We start from the raw sequence: 9,390 nt of genomic DNA on the forward strand, positions 1-9,390 counted from the left end.
AGTTCACTTACACTTACATTACTAGCCTCATAAAACCCCAAAACCCTCCCTGTAGCTGACTCTAAAGATTTCACTTGGTCACGTCAGTCACAGAGCTGATTGCCTGCACAACACTGAAACAAATACTGTACATCTACTGACCCCTAACCTCAACCTTAAAGGTGCCGTAGAATGTCTTTTCAAAAGATGTAATATAAGTCTAATGTGTCACCTGAATGTGTCTGTGAAGTTTCAGCTCAAAATATCCCATAGATTTTTTTAAATTAATTTTTTAACCCTCTGGAGTCTGAGGCTGATTTGGGGCTTGGAGAAGTTTTGACATGCTCTGACATTTGTGCTTTTTTCAGTTGTTCATAAACATATTAATGGAAAAAGTGTCATTACACTGTATTCAGCACAAACTAGGCTACAATAACATGTGAGGAACATGTATGTACATGTTTGTATTTTTGAAGGAATAATGTTTATGCGTGGTTATTGAAAAAACAAAAAACTTAAGTCGCTGAAATAAGGTATATTGAAAAAGTATATTAAATCTGTGTTCACAAGACTTCTGGGTATTGGAGGTTGTAGACTAGAGTTTTTGCTTCAGAATTATGTAAAAATTATGCTGACTACTCTTTTATATAAAACAATAGAGAGATTTAAATTTTGTAAGACACTTTTTGTCAAGAAACACAGTATGCGAGGAGGCGTGAATCTGCATAAATAATGGGCCATTTACACCTGAGAAGACAAAATAATCACATAATAATGACCTGAAATGACTTGCATATTAATGAGGCCTTTCAGTCAGGTAGGCTGTGAAAAAAACTCCTCTGTAATAATGTCTCAGCTCATCATAAACAGCAATACTGTGAAATATTATTACAATTTAAAATAATGGTATTCTATTATATTCTTTAAAATATAATGTATTTCTGTGATGCAAAGTGTCTGAACAATTATGTGTTACCTCTATGGCATTTCATATAGGCTTTTAGCTTAAAAGCATGCACATTTGGAGAAATATTGATGGATTCTTATATATTTATGTCAAATTTCTATACTTAGAAGTAATATTTTTGTCATCACTTTGAGTGCTGGATACTGTGTTTTTGATTCATACTTGTAGCCAGAGGGCGCTCTCTGTGCACATTTAGTCCACAAATGATTCTAATGAAGAAGAGGACATTTCAGGAATGGTGTTTTTAATTCATACTTGCAGCCGGAGGGCGCTCTCTGTACACCTTTAGGGACACTTCCGGTTCAACGCTGCTGCCTGTCTGCTGTCTGATCTACGCTCGGAGCTTCGTGGAATTTATCCTAAATCCTTCTCTTTATTCCTATTCACATAATATAACTTTCTTATTTTCACTAGATTACTTAACCTATTGCATAGCATTACTAAACGGAACGATTTATTACTAGCAATCCACCAGCGTAATCACCTATTGTTAGCCATAGCCCGCTAGCCTGCTAGCTACTGTCTACTGTCTAAATACTGTCGGATTTATCCGATGTATGTTATTCTGATCTGTCCTCGCCAGATCGGGAAGCTGTGGAGACGTTGCTGCCCGGCATTCATCGATCCACTGCGAGGCACAGCGTCCCGCACATCCCCGGCAAGCGACCGAGACATCCAGCCAGCGAGTCCCGTGTGCGTTGCAGTTTTTCGGACGGCGTTCATCAAACACACGGTCAGTCATGTCCGACGATTATCATGTGTAGTAAATGCAACATGTACAGCTTAGCTCTTTCTGTCAGCAGTGAGACTTACACATGTGATAAATGCAGGGATATTGTCAGGCTGACAGAGAGAATCTCAGAATTAGAGACACGCATCCAAACTTTAATTGAGGATAGTGAGAATGAAAGGGCCTTAGATACTGCTTTGGATGCGACTAGCCTAGTAAACACTGCACATTCGGTTCTGGTTGTAGAAGCCACGCAGCAGGCTAACTGGGTGACTGTGAGGCGGCATAATGGCAAGAACAAACACCACTCTTCCGTTCCGATTAGAACATCAAACAGGTTCTCCCCACTCAGTGACGCACCCACTGAGAATCCTGTTGAAAGTGCCCTAGTAATTGGCGATTCTATTACACGGAACGTGAAAATAGAGACACCAGCCACCATAGTCACATGTTTGCCGGGGGCCAGAGCACCTGACATCAAAGCAAATTTAAAAGTGCTGGCTAATGCTAAACGTAAATATTCTAAAATCATTATCCACGTCGGCACAAATGATGTTCGACTTCGCCAGTCGGAGATCACTAAAATTAACATTAAAGAGGTGTGTGAACTCGCAAATTCAATGTCAGCAAAAGTAATTTGTTCTGGCCCTCTTCCTGTTCGTCGGAGTGATGAGATAGTTAGCAGGTTATCATCACTCAATGGCTGGCTGTCTAAGTGGTGTGCGCAGAATAATATAGGTTTCATAGACAATTGGAAAAGCTTTTGGGGCAGACCTGATCTGTTGAAAAGAGATGGTATTCATCCCTCCCGGGATGGTGTTGCTCTTCTATCTAGAAATTTGGCAAATAGTCTTAGAGCTGAAACATGACAAACCAGGGCCCAGATCAGGACGCAGACAAACTGACTAAACCGACCGTCTGCTAGCCGCCTCACGTCACAGAACTCAAATAATTCAAATAATTCACAGCACATAGAAACTCTTTCACCTAGATATTATCACATAGAGACTGTGTCTGTACCTCGAACTAGTAAATACAAAAAACTTCTGAAACCTTTTAAGGGTAAAAATTTAATTGATGTTCAAAAAATGAAAATCACAGATAAATCAGATAAACAAATGATAAAGCTTGGGTTACTGAATATTAGATCTATTTCTTCAAAAGCACTTATTGTAAATGAAATTATCACAGACAATAAACTAGACTTGCTGTGTTTGACAGAAACCTGGCTAAAACCAGACGATTACATTACTTTAAATGAATCTAGTCCTCAAGGTTATGATTATCGACACAATCCTCGACAGAAACGCAAAGAGGTGTTGCTGTAATTTATAGTAATATATTCAGAATCACTCAAAAGAATTTCAAATATAATTCCTTTGAGGTGATGGTGCTTTATGTAACATTATGTAAGTTGACATTTGTGCTGGCTACTGTATACGGGCCACCAGGGCACCATCCTGACTTTATCAAAGAATTTGCTGATTTCCTATCAGAGTTAGTACTGGCTGCGGATAAAGTCCTTGTTGTTGGTGATTTTAATATCCATGTAGATAATAATAAAGACGCATTTGGATTGGCATTTGCAGACATTTTAAACTCTATTGGAGTCAGACAACACGTGTCAGGACCCACTCATTGTCGTAATCATACCCTAGATCTAATACTGTCGCATGGAATTGATATTGATGCTGTTGAAATTCTACAGCAGAGCGATGATATATCAGATCATTATCTAGTCTCGTGTATAATACAATTAGCCAAGGCTGCAAAACCACCACCCAGCCATAAATATGGTAGAACCATCACTTCTACCACTAAAGATTGCTTTATAAATAATCTCCCCGAGCAGTTTCATCGCCTTAGTATACCTGACAACTTAGAAGAACTCGATGCTGCAACAGAAACTACTGGCTCTCTCTTTTCCAGCACATTAGATGCAGTCGCTCCTTTACGTCTAAAGAAGATTAAGGAAACTAATCCAACGCCGTGGTATGATGAGCACACTCGGGCTCTAAAACGAGCTGTTAGAAAAGCTGAACGTAGTTGGAAGAAAACAAAACTAGAAGTTTTTCGCCTTTCGTGGAAATAAAAAATGATTGAGTACAGAACGGCTATAAGAAATGCTAGATCTACTTATTTTTCAAATCTCTGAATAGAAAACAAACATAATCCTAGGTATTTATTTGACACAGTGGCTAAATTAACTAGAAACAGAGATTCAACTGCTGGCGTTTCCATAGAGCACAGCAGTAATGACTTTATGAACTTCTTTACTTGCAAGATTGATAATATTAGAGAGAAAATTAAAAACATGCAACCGTCTACAGTTTCGCTTCAGACAGTGCACTGTAGTGTCCCTGAGGTAAAACTAGAATCATTTGCCACTATAGGTGAAGAAGAATTATCTAAACTTATCAAATCATCAAAATGGAGACTTTCCCCAGCTCCCTGGATCCAGCTCCTCCAACGCCTCTCACCCTGACAGCCAGCGATCGCCTTATCGGGCTCCTGCAGGTAGGACGTTCGCTGGAGAGGTATGTGGAGGAGTTCGTTGAGCTTGCTTATTTGTCTGACTGGTCTGAAGCAGTTTTGATCTCCCTGTTTTTGGATGGATTGGATGACGACACTATCCGTTTTGATGAACCTATTTTTTGTTTCTCCTTAAGCGAAACTATCAATTTAATTTTGTGGTTAAATGGCTCCAAATTCTTCGTGGATAGGGTTCAGTCTCCGTTCCCTCCTTCAGGGAACGAGGATTACATACGTAACCGAGACGTTTTTACTCTGAGTGTACACAAATAAAAGAAGACATTCTATAGTTTCAATTGATATATTACTTATGTCTCTATGACAAGAAATGACGGAGTAATTTAAGTCTGTTTTGCTGCAATGTGAAAAAAATCCTACAAAACGCGCCGGTGCGTTATCAGACCTTAGGGAGTTAACTGCCTATTTTGGGGCATCATTAACTATGCATCGATTTACAAATATCACTAAAAATATCATGTTATCATGGATCATGTCAGTTATTATTGCTCCATCTGCCATTTTTCACTATTGTTCTTGCTTGCTTACCTAGTCTGATGATTCAGCTGTGCACAGATCCAGACGTTAATACTGGCTGCCCTTGTGTAATGCCTTGAACATGAGCTGAATATGCAAATATTGGGGGCGTACATATTAATGATCCCGACTGTTACATAACAGTCAGTGTTATGTTGAGATTCGCCTGTTCTTCGGAGGTCTTTTAAACAAATGAGATTTATATAAGAAGGAGGAAACAATGGAGTTTGAGACTCACTGTACGCCATTTCCATGTACTGAACTCTTGTTATTCAACTATGCTGAGGTAAATTAAATTTGATTCTAGGGCACCTTTAACTTTAGTATAGTGTCAGTAGTACATCCTGATAGTTAGCATTAGTTGTCACAATATGATCCATCAATGATTTTTCTGAACTCTGAACTGAATCTGAGAACTGAACTTTTCTTAACAGGTGACTGCATGATTGAGCTGACCAATGAAATCGGCTGAAGGGCAAGATTTGACCTCAGCTGGTTTGATTTACAATCCTGCTTGTAAAACCATTAAACAGTACCACAGTACCTGTGTATCTGGTTTCAGTAGTTAGATCACAAAATGTTTGGATTCTGTTGACACTTGTATTTAGTGCTCTCTGTTTCAGACTAACTGCGAAGGATCTTAATACCAGCTGTAAGCAGTGCAAAGTTTTTAAAAAAAATGACTATTAATTGGCTTTCAAAAGAGACTGACAAAGTACACAACACTTAAAAGTACCAATTATTGGTAATAACACTTACTATGAGATCTAAAAATTTACACCTGCATTATAATAATATTGTCAGGTATGGAAGGACGAGGACTCAATTGCAGGGAAGAGGGCTTTTATTTATAATAAAAAATAAAACAAAAACACAACAAAAACAACCCCGAGGGGGAAAACAGACTAACTTAAGCTTGACTTGACTTGACAGGGACTTGACTTGACTAGGCTAGGCTTGAAGACACACAAGGAGAAATACGACAGAATAAACGACAACGAACCAGCACAGGACTGCAAACACAAGGAGAATAAATAGGAGAGCAAACAAGGCTGGTAATGAGGGAGGACAGGTGGGGCAAATCAACCAATAATGAGGTAACAAGGTGGGCGGGGTCAAGACAATAGACATGAGATGGCTTGTGATTTGTCTTCATTGGCCATGTGCTTGTGTCTTTGTTTTGTTTTGGTGTGAGCACATGGCTTGTCATGTGTTTCTTTGTGCCATGTGCTCACACCAAAACAAAACAAAGACACAAGCACATGGCCAATGAAGACAAATCACAAGCCATGTGCTTACACAAGACGAGACATGAACACGTGACTATGAAAACTCATAAGCCACGTGTTCACACAAAACAAGACAACATGAGAGCACGCAGCCCGTGAAACACAGACTGCGTGCTGCACAAGACAACACCACAACATGAAAGCATGCGGCAGGTGGAAATCACCGCGTGCTACACAAAACATGAGACAAGAGCGCACGGCAAGTGAACATACACACAAACCGTGCGCTCACAATAAAGACAGGACTGGGAGCGCGAGTGTCCGAATCCCGACACGAAACCGAAACCAAACTAGACACGAGTGCCGGGATCCGAACGCCACGCTCCCAACATGAAACAAGGCACGCAGACAAGAGAGCGCACAGCCCCGAGAACACTCGAGACCGTACGCTCACACAAAAACACGACAAGAACGGGAGTGTCAGAGCTCTGTCACAAAACCAAGAAATAAACAAGACCGAAGTGACAGAACCCTGACACTACCCCCCCTCTACGAGGGACACAAGACAAACATGACAACATACACGACACAAGACAAGACAAAAAACACACCAACAAGACAACATGACAGAACATCAGAACACAAAGACAAAGAGGGGAGGGAGGGAGGGGAGCCAAGTCAGTCAACTAAACAAAAACAGAATGTCTTAAGGAAACCAGGGAGGGACGGGAGGGTTGAGCCAGGGAGGCTCAGGCAGGTCTGGGGTCCCAGCTGAGGGCCAGGGAGGAGCTGGAGGGACAGACCAGGGCGGGACCGACCAGGGCGGGACCGGCGGGACAGACCAGGGCGGGACCGGCGGGACAGGGTTCCTGGCTAAGGACCAGGGCGGTACTGGAGGGACCATCCAGGCAGGCTCCAGCAGGGCAGACAGCTCGGCAGGCGGTGGCAGGGCAAGGCGCTCGGGTGGCGCCGGCAGGGCAAGGCGCTGGGGAGGAGCCGGCAGGGCAAGGCGCTCGGGTGGCGCCGGCAGGGCAAGGCGCTCGGGTGGCGCCGGCAGGGCAAGGCGCTGGGGAGGCGCCGGCAAGGCAAGGCGCTGGGGTGGCGCCGGCAGGGCAAGGCGCTTGGGCGGCACAAGAATGGCCTCTGGGGTTGGAGCGGACTCACGGGCTGGAGCGGGCTCTGGAGCGGACTCACGGGCTGGAGCGGGCTCTGGGAAGGCCTCCGGGCCTACAGCGGGCTCTGGAAAGGCCTCCGGGCCTACAGCGGGCTCTGGGAAGGCCTCCGGGCCTACAGCGGGCTCTGGGAAGGCCTCCGGGCCTACAGCGGGCTCTGGGAAGGCCTCCGGGCCTACAGCGGGCTCTGGGAAGGCCTCCGGGCCTACAGCGGGCTCTGGGAAGGCCTCCGGGCCTACAGCGGGCTCTGGGAAGGCCTCCGGGCCTACAGCGGGCTCTGGGAAGGCCTCCGGGCCTTGAGGGTTGGAGGAAGGCTTCTTCCTCTTCCTCCGTTTACGTGGGCGAGGAGGTGGCACTGTGCCTACCTCCTCTGTGGGCACTGCAGCTTCCTTGGTCAGCTCTGGGGGTGCTGCAGCGGTCACAGCAACCACTGGAGTGGCTGCAGTGGGTTCAGCCACCTCTGGGCAGGTGGCAGATGAGGCTGACCTGTTCTTCCTCCTCCTCCCTCTCCCCGAAGAGGTCATTGGAGGACTGGGGACCTGGCAGCTTGTGAGGGGAATGGGAGGTGGACCAAGAGGGGGAAGGCCACCTTCTTCTCCGCGATTGTATACATACCCCACAAACTGCCAGAAAGACAAAATCCCCAGCATTCCCATCTCCCAGGCGCTGACGGGCTCATTAAGGCTGCTGTTGAAAATGTCCTTGAGCGCTGCGTCGTTGATGTTGAGCCCCTCCGCTGTGAACACGAACAGGTGAGCAAACTCCTTCACGCTGGCTCCCCCTTGCTGAAGAGAAAGGAGCTTGCTGTGCTGATCCACCATCAGCTGAGCGGAGGGGCTGGGAGATGGGAAAAGGAAGATACCCATCCTTCTGCTGAGTCCTCAATTGGCTGGTTCGTTCTGTCAGGTATGGAAGGACGAGGACTCAATTGCAGGGAAGAGGGCTTTTATTTATAATAAAAAATAAAACAAAAACACAACAAAAACAACCCCGAGGGGGAAAACAGACTAACTTAAACTTGACTTGACTTGACAGGGACTTGACTTGACTAGGCTAGGCTTGAAGACACACAAGGAGAAATACGACAGAATAAACGACAACGAACCAGCACAGGACTGCAAACACAAAGAGAATAAATAGGAGAGCAAACAAGGCTGGTAATGAGGGAGGACAGGTGGGGCAAATCAACCAATAATGAGGTAACAAGGTGGGCGGGGTCAAGACAATAGACATGAGAGCACATGGCACAAAGAAACACATGACAAGCCATGTGCTCACACCAAAACAAAACAAAGACACAAGCACATGGCCAATGAAGACAAATCACAAGCCATGTGCTTACACAAGACGAGACATGAACACGTGACTATGAAAACTCATAAGCCACGTGTTCACACAAAACAAGACAACATGAGAGCACGCAGCCCGTGAAACACAGACTGCGTGCTGCACAAGACAACACCACAACATGAAAGCACGCGGCAGGTGGAAATCACCGCGTGCTACACAAAACATGAGACAAGAGCGCACGGCAAGTGAACATACACACAAACCGTGCGCTCACAATAAAGACAGGACTGGGAGCGCGAGTGTCCGAATCCCGACACGAAACCGAAACCAAACTAGACACGAGTGCCGGGATCCGAACGCCACGCTCCCAACATGAAACAAGGCACGCAGACAAGAGAGCGCACAGCCCCGAGAACACTCGAGACCGTACGCTCACACAAAAACACGACAAGAACGGGAGTGTCAGAGCTCTGTCACAAAACCAAGAAATAAACAAGACCGAAGTGACAGAACCCTGACAAATATTTTGCCCCAAGCTCTGACTAAATTGTGATTGTGATGATTATAAGCTCATCTGAATTAATTTGTTCCAGAGACACATACTGTAGCTTGGCCTATTTGCTGCCCAGTTCTCTGTACTCCTAATACCTAAGACTGTGGTTTTGGACCGGCTGCTGATAAACTCACCAGTGTGATTCAGATTTCGTTCTTCTACGAGCTCGGTTTTTTCTGTTTTCTCAGGAATTTCCCTGGATGTTTCCTGCACTGCCACACAGGGAACAGTGCAGCGAGCATTTTGGTTTGGCGGTTTTTTGGAAGTTATTTTAACTCCTCAGTGGTAGCCTGACAAAATAATTCACCATCTCAGTTTATCTTTCACCGCAGGATAAGGAAATAAACAAAAACATATGTTCTTTAGTGGAGATAGAAAAAATAGGATAAATCAAAGTAAGTTTC

Source organism: Chanodichthys erythropterus, chromosome 6 (assembly GCF_024489055.1).
Source record: "Chanodichthys erythropterus isolate Z2021 chromosome 6, ASM2448905v1, whole genome shotgun sequence".
Lineage (NCBI taxonomy): Eukaryota > Metazoa > Chordata > Actinopteri > Cypriniformes > Xenocyprididae > Chanodichthys > Chanodichthys erythropterus.